A 12,831-nucleotide genomic window follows, 5' to 3' on the forward strand; every position below is an offset into this window, starting at 1 on the left:
GCACTGGGGGATATCCTGTCTGTGGGTTACAGGGTAGGGGTTGTCCACAGGGATCCAATTAGTGAGGCATATTGCAGACCCTGCTGCCCTGGCATTGGATCCCTTTTGGGATTTTTAATTGGGAAAGCTTTTAATTGGAGTTGTTCAGATAAATGGAGAATGGGAGGGTTGCTTTGGTGTCTGTTGTCCTGCGGGAGAGGGGTGATGGAGAAGGTCCTCCTGGGGATGAGGAACAGAGCCTATGCTGGGAGGCTCTTAAGGGCAGGAGAAGGAGTTCCTGCTGATTTGGCTGATTTCAGCTCAGTTGGTCTGAGGATGAGCTCTCTAACCCCTCCAGGCAGACTGAAACTAGAACTGGCTATCTCAGCAAGATGAGTCTGTTGTCATGGAAGTCCACCTGTCTGGGGACAGGAGAGGACATTGAGTACAGATCCCAGCCCTCCTGGCTGGCTGTGTGAACTTGGACAAGTCATTTTATCTCTCTAGCTTCACCGTCTGCATCTATCAAAGGACTGAGACAACTGATGAGTAAAATGTGTAGGTAACATTTAGAACACTGCTTTGACACATAAATGGCTTCCCAGGTGGCACTAGTGGTAAAGAATTCATCTGCCAATACAGGAGATGCAAGAGATGAGAATTTGATCCCTGGGTCGAGATGACCCCCTGGAGAAGGAAATGGCAACTCACTCCAGTATTCTTGCCTGGGAAATCCCATGGACAGAGAAGCCTGGTGGGCTACTGTCCATGGGGTCACAAAGAGTTGGACATGACTGAGCACACACGTATACTTCACTGACATAAATATTTCATCAGTGGTGGCCAAGTTCACTAAGATCATCATGATCATTTCTGCCTTGGGTAGAAGGTCTGCAGGTGGCTCCCGATGTACCTTTCAGGGGTAAATGGTTGGACACAGTCCATTCTTGGGCCCTCCTCAAGTCCTCAGCTGCTCTCTCCCAGTCCTGAGTATTGTCAGAGTTGGTTCTTTGTCATCATGAGACCCAGAGGATATGCAGTTTGCCTTCTGAAGCTTCCGCTCATATCACTAAGCCTCTCAGTTCATGTGGGTAGAGAAATGTTACTGGCTAGTGGACAAGAAAGGTCAGGAAGCTGATCCACCTGTCTTCACAAGAAAACCAGTCTACCAGCCAGTTGCTTTCATTGGGAGGTGCAAGAGCACCAAAAACAAAAGAACCAAAACAAAAAACAAAAATCGGTGTCTCCCCATTGTGGGCATCAGACTAGTGATTTGTGCTGCTGGTTAGGGAGCCCTTCATTGTATATTCATTCACTTATTCACCCAACAAATCATGGCCATCTACCTTATGTTCTGTGAACAATCACAGTGATGGCCCCATGATACTTTCAGCCTAGTAGAGGAGGTAGACATCAAACAAACATTACCTAATGGACTAACATGGGGGATATCGATACGGGACCAGGGCCTATGTGGACTAGACAGTAATTGGTTTCAGGGTCTCATATCTCTGATTCCCACCCACTTATATGGATCTGAACTCCTCTCTGATCACCCTTCATCTGTTCATCAGCTCTGGTAACTTTTTTTTTTTAAGTTATTTATTTATTTTCAAACTTCTTGGCTATACCACAGGACATGTGGGTCCTTAGTTCCCCAGCCAGGGGTTGAACTCATGTTCCCTGCATTGAAAGCGCAGAGTCTAAACAAGTGGACCACCAGGGAAGTCCCTCCTGTAACTTTCTTGGCCATCCCCTAGTTCTTGAGCACCTTCTCTGAGCCAGGCGACAGGATGACAGATGCTGTTGGGACAGGGTTCCTGCCCTCCCAAGGGAGATGGATGGTGGGTAGCTAATTAGGACAATGAAATAGCCTTTTATTGAAATATGACTAAGGATAAAATTCCTAACTCTTTGAGAAGTTGCAGAAGGCTTCTTGAAGAAGGTGACTTTGGAACTGAGTCTTGAAGGGTAAGGAGGAGTTTCTGAGTCAGACAGAACTGCAGGGCAAAGGGAAGCATTGAGATGGAGTGAGCTGCCCACAGGAGGCAGTGGAGTGTTCAGGTCAAGAACAGAGATTTCGGACTCAAGCTTGGGCTGGCCATTCGCGGGCTATATGGCTTGGAGCAAGATACTGACCTTTGTGAGCTTCAGTTTCCTTTTATGCGAAATGGGACTGATGATAGTACCACCATCATAGTGTGGTTGTGAGGATTAAATGAAGCACACACTGTGATGTGCATTAGCTGTTAGTAGTGAGCAGGGAGGTGAGAAAGAATGTGAAGTGCATGGTGAGCATGGAGAATGGGGTCAAGAAGGTACAGACATGAAGGAAAGGCCTTTGTGCTACGTGTTTGGGATTTTATCCCATAGGTGGCGGGGGAGCCAGCCATGGGTGAGGCTGGAGGTGGTAGGAACAGTTCTTCTTGGTATCTGAGAATGAGGCCTGAGTCCCAAGCAGTGGCAGGCAGTGGGCTCAGAGAGGATGAGGTAACTTGGGTTAGGAGGCAGAAACATGCTACATCCTATGGAATTTTGACTTCAGTCTAGGTAATGAAGGAATACTCAATTTTGAAGAGAAGAACATTACTTGTGTTAGGAAAATTATTCCAGAGATGATAATGAAGGGTAGTGCAGAAAGTTGAGAGATTGGAGGAAAGAGACCTCATAGGAACTAGCCACAGTCCAGGCAAGAAGTGTTGAGAGCACAGAGCATATATGGCACAGATTTATATAATGTAAACCATGCCCTGTTCTGTACTGGCTCTGTGGCAGCTTCTAGGAATATATATATAATATAGTAAAGCAGAAAAATATATGTAAGGCACCTTGCCAGAGATGAGAGGGTGAAAGCTTGAATCTTTCCTATAGAGTTGCTAAATCAGGACACAAATTAAACTATTACTTAATGAGAACTTAGTGGGTTTGAGTTAGTATCCAGAGTATGTCTATACAATATCTCATTTAATTCTCACAACCCTCACTTTCATAGTTGGAGAAACTGGGCTTGAGAGATTCAGTAATCTGTTCAAGCTCACAGCCAGGAAACCAAGTTCATGCCTATTTGAGAGCAGAATTCATGTTCTTAAGATGCATTTTCTGGAGGGCAGAGGCACCCTGAGAGTCACGTGGGAGGTGGACCCACAGCTCTTGATTGTTGTAATGAGAGAAAGGGAGAGGCGGAGCTGCCAGCAATTCAGGTATTTCTAGACTGTTGGAGTGGATGGTGGTGGCATTGATTGAGATTAAGAACACAAGAGGAGATGCCGTTTAGGGGGGAGAGTTGATGAGAGTTTAGTCTGGGTGAATATGGTGAATTTCCACTTGTAGTGGGTCATGTGGAGTGGCCTCTATCAATAGAAATTCAGCTCTAGCACTCAGCAATTGGGGTAGAATCAGAGGTATAGATTTGAGAGCCATCACCTCTGAGATGGACTTGATCACCCGAGGAGAGAGTGGATCAAGAAGCTAAAGATGGGAGGCTTCCCTGGCCATCTAGGGGTTAAGACTCTGCACTTCCAGTGCAGGGGATGTGGGGAGCTAAGATCCCACGTGCTGCACAGCACAGCCAAAAAATAAAAATAAATAAAATAACAATAAGAATAATAAAATATTTTAAAAAAATACTTTAAAAAGATGAAGATGGAACTCTGGGAAAGGACACCAGTTGAAGAGAAGGAAAAGAAGCCAGTGGGTGAGACTTAGAGGTGATGATATTGGAGGCAGGCTGGAGGAGAGAGGTGTTGTGAAAGCTAGGAGAGAGGAGGCTGAAAAGGGAGGTGTACTCAACATGGGTGAAGGCCTCGAGAAGCTGGGTGGGGACCCAAGGTGTGTGCTGTTAAATCCCGCAGTAGGGGTGGGAGAGTTAGGGCACTGATGGATTTTAAGAGCAGCTTCAGCCAAGTGTGAAGGCACAAATCCATCTGCAGTGGTTTAAGGAGTGAGTGTACGGCAGGGGAATAAAGAAGTCAGGCTGAGCTTAAGGATGAGTCAGGGTAGAAGGAAAGCTGATTTTCATTTCATCAGTTGAGCATGTTGGGAGGCTGAGGGGGAAACAGGAACGGAGATTGAAGATATTAGAGAAAGATGACAGGCAGTGTGGTTGGCACAGGGAAGTGGATGGCAGGAAGGAACTAGAACAAGAGCTTTATATTGGGAGGATCACCCTTAGAGACCAGGCAAGGTGCAGGTATGGTGGCATTTTGAGGCTGAGGTGGAAAGGGGAATGAGGGAGCTGGATCGCCTGGCTTTTCCTTCTAAGTGTGAGCTAAGGAATTGATCTGAGAACCAGGGGATAGATTAGAAAGAGATTAAATGGTTTGATACAGCTGACTGTGGGCATTGTGGTAGAGAGTTAGCTGGGGCAAATACAGATTTGTGAGCAGCCTTGCAGTGCCCATTGGAGACTGAGGAATGTGTTGGTAAATGTGCTAGTTGCCAACAAGCGAGGTGACCTGGGGGCAGGAGCAGAGGCAAGCAGCCCCAGACCCAGAGGGTGGGCAGTCAGAGATGGCCAGCCCGGTTAGACTCCAAGTGCTTTACCTCCCGCAGCCCTGGGGGATGCTGTGTGGAGGAGGGGAGAGCATGCTTCATCTCTATCAGTCACCTCTCTGCCCTCGCTTCTCTGAATAGCCAGCCATTGTTCTGTTGTTAATAATCTTCCAGACCTTTTCTAAAAAATGCATTAAAATTTTTGCCAGCACAACCTCTTTGAGTAATGAGATCTGTAAGTTTATTAACCTCTGTGAGAAGTAGATTTTCTTGCTCCATGGGAGCAGATAATCTCTTGGAGGGAATGAACATTAATGTGGTGACCCAGAGGGTCAGCTCGACACCTGAGGGCACAGGCTTTTCTGTGGAGATGGCTCATCTTGTGCCCTCGCCCGCGTCAGCTGACATGGCATGTGCCCCATGGAAGGTGGGCTGGGTGCTTCTGCATAGCCCTCTCCATTGGTCCCACTCTGAGTCTTGCAGTGGCCCGAATTTGAGACAGAGCAACCAACATAGCAAAACCTCATTTCTTTCCTTCCTTTCTTCCATGTTTTGCTGTGCTGGGTCTTCCTTGTGGGGTGTGGGCTTCTCTAGTTGTGGCGCTGGGTCTCAGTTGCCCTGCAGCATGTGAGATCCTGGTTTCCCAACCAGATATCGAACCTGCATCCCCTGCATTGGAAAGCAGATTCTTAACCACTGAACCACCAGGGAAGTCCCCTTGTTTCTTTTGATGAGTCTAGTTCTCTAAGTATGACGAGGGGGAAGTTGGGCATGAGAGCATTGAGTTGTATGCAGACAAGAATATCTAGACAGTAGGTCTGTTCATAGAGGCCCAGGACCCCACTGGAGTCGGGAAGGGCTTTAGGACATGTGCTATATGGCCATGTTGAAACATATCCTCTGTTGTTCCAGTGGCAGCCTTCAAATCTGCACATGTATTGGATAGTTAGAGTAAGCTACTTGCAGGGCTTTCAGCTAAGTAGCAGTGATCCATGACTTCATCCTCATTAGTTTGGTGTTTCAAGTCTGTTCTAACCTTGTCTGACCTACCTGCCTTCTGTGTACCTGAATGCTTGGCCTGTGCCTCTCTATATTGTTTATCACATAAAACAGTTGATTATAATACAGTGTAATATCAACATAATGTCATAATCTGCTTCCTCCCACCCTTGTTAACTAGACCAGCACAGTCCCATGGAAATATAAAGTCACATATGTAATTTTACGTGTTCTAGTGTCCATTAAAAAAAGCAAAAGAAACAAGTGAAATGAATTTTAATGTATTTTATTTATTTATTTATTGGAGTATAATTGCTTCACAATGTTTTGTTAGTTTCTGCTGTACAACAGAGTGAATCAGCTATATGTATACGTATATCCCCTCCCTCTTGGACTTCCCTCCCACCCCATCCTACCCATCTAGGTCATCACAGAGTGCTGAGCTGAGCTCCCTGTGCTCTACAGCAGGTACCCACTAGCTTACTATTTTACACATGGTGGTGTGTATATGTTGTTATTTAATCAGTAAGTCATGTCTGACTCTTTTGTGACCCCCATGGACTGCAGCCCACCCGCTTGCTCTGTCCATGGGATTTCCCAGGTAAGAATACTGGAGGAGGTTGCCATTTCCTTCTCCAGGGGATCTTTGTGACCCAGGGATTGAACCTGTGTCTCCTGTTTCCCCTGCATTGGCAGGTGGATTCTTTACCACTGAGCCACCTGGGAAGCCCCAGTAATGTATATCTTGTCAATCCTAATCTCCCAATTGTCCCACTCTCCCCTTCCCCACCCTCCATGTCCACAAGTCCATCTTCTACATCTGCATCTCTATTCCTGACCTGCAAATAGGTTAATCTGTATCATTTTTCTAGGTTCCACCTATATGCATTAATATACTACATTTGTTAATTCTAACATTTTAACCAAATATATCAAAAAATATTATTATTTTTAACATTTAACAATTTAAGTCAGACATAGCCCCTCTTATTTCCACAGAATTCTCATTCTAGTGAGGGAGACAGATTCCACCTGTCTCTGCCCACTCCCAGCCCTCTCTTCTCCCCACAAGCATCCACAAATAAAATAGCTGCAAGTTGTGCTCAGTGCCATGAGGGAAGGAAGCAGGGGCTGAGCCCAACTTTAGGCCGTATGTTTATGGGCTGCCTCCGAAGAGGTGACATTTAAGCTGCTATATCACGTGAAGAGCAGGAGCAGATCATTCTAGGTGGAGGGAGGGGTGGGGGTAAAGACCCAGTGTGGGAAGGGGCTGCCTAGAATGTTTCAGAAACTGAAATCAGACCTGAGGGACTGGCTGGCAGCCAGGGAGGGAGGGGCGCCCAGGCTGGAGTTGGAGAGTAGGTAGGCATGAGGGTAGACCAGATCTCATTGGCTGTGGCATGGACGATGGCTTATATTTGAAATGCTATGAGAGTAGATAAGACTGAAGGGTTAGGACAGACCTGTGGGTGGTTAAGATTGTGTACTTCCAGTGTAGTGGATGTGGGTTTGATCCCTGGTCAGGGAACCAAGATCCCACATGCCAAGGGATGCTGCCAAAAACAAACAAACAAAAACAAAAAAAGACAGAAAGGTTTCAATAGGCCTGTGACACAGCCCTTCCTACTTTTTAAGAAGACTTCTCTGGTGCTCTATGCAGAATGGATGAAAGGGGATAAGACCTGAAGCAAGAAGAAGTGACAGGGTTCCAGTGTTCTAGTTCAAAGATGATGCTGGCTGAGCCTGAGAAAGTCACAGAGGGAAGGAGAGAAGTAAGCAGACTGCAGATGGTTTGGGGGCAGATTTGTTAGAGCTTTCAGAGAGATTGGTTATAAGGTAGGAATAAGGGGAAGGGAAGGAATGAGGAGGACCCCTTTGGTTTGGGGTTTAAGCAAGTGGTGGCCACTTGATGCAAAGAGCCGACTCATTGGAAAAGACCCTGATGCTGGGAAAGATTGAGGGCTGGAGAAGGGGACAACAGAGGATGAGATAGTTGGATGGCATCACCGACTCAACGGACATGAGTTTGAGCAAGCTCTGGGAGTTGGTGATGGACAGGGAAGCCTGGTGTGCTGCAGTCCATGAGGTTGCAAAGAGTTGGACATGACTAAGTGACTGAACAACAATAAGGTGTAGAGAAGCCTGGAGGAGCAGAAGGTGAGGGGTGGAGTGGGAGACTCAAGGTCAAATGGCCACATCATGTTAAGCTTGAGGAGGTGTGTGGAGCTGGGCAGAAGGCAGGGAGTTAATGTAGCTTGGGCTCAGCAGAGGTCAGACTGGAAGAGACTGGGTGACTTCTTGATGGATTGAGAGGGAAGGCAGAGGGGGAGAGGGCTCAGAAATGTCCATTTTTGAGGTGACGGTAGAGCAGGAGGAGCCAGCAAGAAAGATAGAGGAGGAGAGCCCAGGGAGGGAGGAAGGACTGGGGCTGTGTCTCAGTGAGGGGTAGGGTGTCAGTGTTGAGTGCTGCGCAAGTGACGTAGGACTGAGTGGCATGGTGGCTGGTGGTGGCCCTGACCTGAACCCAAACGGTGGCGAGGCAGGTGGGGCCAGGCCCCAGGTGGGCCGGAAGACGAATGGGAGGTTGGGATGGGGGTTGTGTGGGGGAGGATGCATGGACCACTTTCTCAAGAAGTTGACTGGAACTTCCCTGCTGGTCCAGTGGCTCAGACTCCATACTCCCAACGCAGGGGACCCAGTTTTGATCACTGGTCAGGGAACTAGGTCCTACATGCTTCAACTAAGAGTTTGCATGTGTGTGTTAGTCACTCAATCGTGTCTGACTCTGTGCAATCCGTGGACCATAGCTCGCCAGGCTCCTCTGTCCATGGGATTCTCCAGGCAAGAATACTGCAGTGGGTTCCCATGCCCTCCTCCAGGTCATCTTCCCTACCCAGGGACTGAACTCGGGTCTCCCACATGGCAGGCAGACTCTACATCTGAGCCACCAGGGAAGTCCCTAAGAGTTCACATGCTGCAACTAAAAGATCCTACATGCCGCAACTAAAACCCAGTGCAGCCAAACGAATGAACGAATGAATGGAGTTGACTGTTGAGGGAATGGAGTAATGAGACAATCACATGAGAGACTGTGGGTAAAGGGAGAAGGTATTTAAGATAGGAGAACTCCAGCATGTGTGGATGCTGGTGGGAATGCTGCCCAAGAGAAGCAGGGTGACTCAGGAGCCCAGGCCTTATGGTGACAGGAGTGGGGTTCAGGACATGAGGGGAAGATTTTCCCTTGGAGCAGAGAGAGGGAAGGAGGGAAGTAGGCCACAGTGGGAGCAGATGGAGGCAGGTCTGGGTGTGGTGGAAGGTGCTTGAGTTCTAGTCCAGGGCTCTTGTTTCTCTCCAGGATGTATGAGGCAGGCTCATTAGCTCAGAGCAAGGCTGGAGGACTGGGGATGGGAATCTGAGGAGAAGATAACAGAGTAAAATTGTCTGGGACCGGGTGGCCAGCCTCCCAGAGAAACCTAGGCTTTGTGGGCCATTGCAGAGCAACAGTTTGAGGTCAGAGAACATGCATTTAAAGTGAAACACGTCCACCCAGTTTTGTCCACCCAGTTGCTTGGGTGTGGGCGTGGAGGAGGCAGATGGCAGGGTACATCAGGTTGGGAGGCAAGGCATTCCCACAGGGTGGGAAACAGTGATGATCTGTAGGAAGGGCATGGGCCATTCAGGGAAGAAAATGAACTCACTGAGGGGCACGGATGAGAGGAGCTGAGTCCAGGGCGAGGGATTTGTCCTGTGGATGCCCCAGGGTGGTGACAGGAGATGGATGGAGGGTGAGGCGTGCTCAGATTTGCCGCCCCCATCAGTGGCAGGAAACACTTGGAGACTGGCGCAGGTGTGGCAGGGGGCAGGTGACTGGAATGGCCTCACCTCCACGGGCACAGAGAGAGCCACATTTTGGGGGCCACGAGGACACCAACCACCCATCTCTGCTTGTGTTTTGCTTTTGTGGAGGGTGAGAGGAGCGGACCGGCTGTGTGTGGTGGGGCAATGCTGTCCTCACAGACTAGCTTTGTGTCAGTTACAGTGTGAAGGTGAAGGGAGTATTCTGGCTGGACAGCTGGTCGTGCAGGTTTCAAGGACTTCAGGAGATTTGAGAGTGTAGGGAGGAGGGAAGTACTGGCTCCAATTTAGCAGGGAGGACCAAGAGCCTGGATGATGCTGGGTGACTGGGAGGGTATAGTCTGCTGGCTGTCCACCAGGTAGAGGGATGAGAAGTGAGACGAATCTTTCCGAGCATGTGAAAGACTTGGGGATTTGAGTTGGTGGTGAGTTCCCTGTGAGCCAGCCCCAGTAATGTGGTCGTCTCGAAGGCCAGCTAAAACTTTGAAGCTCTTAGCCGAAGTATGAAATAGGTGGAGGTGAAGGGTCTGCCGCACGTGACATCTAGAATGTTGTGTTTAGTTCATCTGATTTAGGAAGAAGAGCAGAGCTGGAGGGGTCTGGCCACATGTTTCCTAAGGATGACACAGAGAAAGGTTTCTTTTTCTTTATCTATTTGTCTTATTTGCAGCACGTGGGATCTTTGTTGCGACATGCAGGATCTAGTGACCCGACCAGGGATCAGACCCAGGCCCCCTGCATTGAGAGTGTGGAGTCTTAACCACTGGACCACCAGGGCAGTTCCCTGAAGGACGGTTTCTTAAAATGAAGTTTCTAGGGCCTTCTCTGGTGGTCCAGTGGATAGGAATCTGCCTGCCAATGCAGGGGACATGGGTTTGATGCCTGGTCAGGGAAGATTCCATGGGGCAACTAAACCCATGAGCCGCAACTACTGAAGCCTGCATGTCTAGAGGGTGTTCTCTGTAACAAGAGAACCCACCGCAATGGGAAAACCCACGTACTACAACTAGAGAGCAGCCCCTACTTGCTGCAAGTAGAGAAAGCTTGTGCACAGCAATAAAGACCCAGCACACCCAGAAATAAATAATTACACAATTCTAAAAAATGAAGTCCCTGTATGTAATTCAGGGGTCTGTGAACACCCCTCCCCACAAACTGTATGGAGCACTGTATATGTGTATGTTCTTTTCTAGGGAGGATGGCTGTAGTTTTTTATCAGATTTTCAAAGCGGTCCTTGACCCTAAAGAGATGAGAATTGCCTGTTGAAAGGATTTGGGCATGTTCAGCTGAGAGAAGAGAAAACTTGGGCCAAGAGGCAGGGGCAGGAGAGAGCTGCTTCCATGTAGAGGACCACTGCTGTTTGGAGGAGGCGGTTTGCTCCTGTGGACACATCTGGAGGAACTGGGACCAGCGGGAGGGAGGCACAGGCAGAGGGTTTGGCTCTATGGGTGGCTGAGGGGGCCTGAGCACACTTGGGTGTACACAGGTGGGGTGTACACAGGGCGGGGACAGAAAGAGGTGGCCTGTGATGGCTGTGAAACTGTTGTCCAGACCTTCTCGTTCTGAGAAGCAAAAAGCTCTGGGCTCTGCCAGGCTTTCCTATAGGGTGAGGACATGGTGTTGTGGGCTGAGCTTCCCTGGGAGACATGAAGCCCCTGCAGTGGCTCAAGGGTGTAGCTCAGTGAATGCTGAGGCCCCCAGAAGCCTGCCTGCCTCTCCTCAGACAGTGTCCTCTCAGGGTGTGGGCCCCTCACCCATCCTGGGGTCTCAGTGGACCCTTCTGTGATGTGGTGTGGTGAGTGTTCCCTGGGTACAGACTTGAGGGGTGCCTAGCCCTTGCCCACATCTCAGCCAGGGCTGTGAGCCCACCTTCGTGAGCCCTCAGGTGCCCATCTTGGTGGCCTGTGGCATCTCTTCCAGAATGTGAAATTGAGTGAGACGATCTCTGAATCAGGCCTGGGGTGGAGCAGAGTGTACTCGCGCAGGGGCCCCATCCCTCCCCATACCCAGCGTGCTCCCAAGAGGTTCCTGGCCTCCCACCTGACTTTGGCACCTACAGCATCTGATCTGCTAAATCTGAAAGTGACTCCCTTGGGACAAAACTGATGATTAATCAAGTTTGACTTTTGTCAGAGCTTCCTCTTTTTTTTTTTTCTCCTCTCAGTTTTTTTCTTTCTTTTGTTTTTTTAAAAAGCGGGCATGTTTCACCAAGGATGGAAAATTCTGGAAAATTGGAATCCCACCACCTGATTGAAAGCCCTATCACTTGCTTCAAGGGAGGAAGCTTTAAAAAGCCACTCCTTGGCTTCTCCCATGAATTTTAAATATTCTGAAAGCTTTGCCCACAAAGACAACAATGCCTCATCCCTTGAATAATTAAGTAGAGCACACTGGGGATGGCAGGACGGCATCGGCCCAGGCACACCGTTCCTCTGGGAGCCTCCTTCTCAAGTGGGGAGCTCAGGCAGGAGCCCAAGGAGGTCCTCCTCACAGAGAGATGGATGCAGCTGCAAACAGCCGTCTTTCAAGCAGTGGGTGAGGTTGGCACAACCCTGGCAGTGTCACGGAAGCCGATGAAGGTGTCATGTGATATGGCGCACGTTTTCCTCTGAGATACCACCATCCGTCAGCTATTTGCAGCAGCCCTGTGAGGTCTTAGTTGGTCTTTCTTGTCCCTTCACTGCCACATGACTGCCCACGTAAGGTGTCCATGGCCTTGGGCCGTATCCCCGATCTCCCAGCCACTGTAGTATTGGCATTGGTTTCTCTGTGTACTTGTTGGAAATTTCTGGAGCCTCTGTGAGGGCAAGAGAAGACTATTTTATCTTCTGGCAGATGACCCTCTCCTCGGGAGCTATGGTGGCATCTCAGAACTGGCCAATTATTTCCCGGCTATCTTCCTGTTCCATAATTACACAGGCTCTTTATCTGTGAGGCCACGGAATGGTGTGCTGGACAGACAGAGGTCATACCAGATGGTCACTGTGGTGTCTTACTTGAATTCTGTGGAAGACTGAGTTTTGCTGGGAGGAAAGGAAGGAATATTTGTTGATTATCTATAGGTATTATTTCATTTACGCTTCATGTTTTATGGGTAAGGAAATGACTTCAGAGAGGTTAAGTTACTTGGCTAATGTCGCAGCCAGCACATTGAGTGAGCTGGTGGTTATGTATGTTGTCTGACTCTGAGACTTGTACAGTTCCGGGAGAAAAGAAAAAAACTCTTTGTTTCAAAAGTACAACTTGAGGTCTAAAAGAAGAGATGTGTTTCAGGAAGCTCTGTTAGCACACCTTCTAAACGGCAGGGGTTAAAAGCAGGTATCTTTAGTCTGGTGTGAGCACATAGCCATTCACACAGCTGAGTTTTCTTTCTTTTAAAAAAAAAATTATTTATTTATTTATAGCTGCACTGGGTCTTCATTGCTGTGTGTGGGCTTTTCTCTAGTTGAGGCAAGTAGGGGACTACTCTCTAGTTGCTGTGTACAGGCTTCTCATTGCGGTGGCTT

General features: G+C 48.6%; 1 protein-coding gene across 11 annotated transcripts in view; it reads left to right on the forward strand.

Annotated features, from left to right (window-relative positions):
• The window catches only part of HOMER2 (homer scaffold protein 2), a 127,966-nt gene that overhangs the window by 46,132 nt on the left and 69,003 nt on the right, over positions 1-12,831 (forward strand). The window lies entirely within an intron of this gene.

Source organism: Giraffa tippelskirchi, chromosome 12, assembly GCF_054371585.1.
Source record: "Giraffa tippelskirchi isolate mGirTip1 chromosome 12, T2T-mGirTip1v1.2.pri, whole genome shotgun sequence".
NCBI lineage: Eukaryota > Metazoa > Chordata > Mammalia > Artiodactyla > Giraffidae > Giraffa > Giraffa tippelskirchi.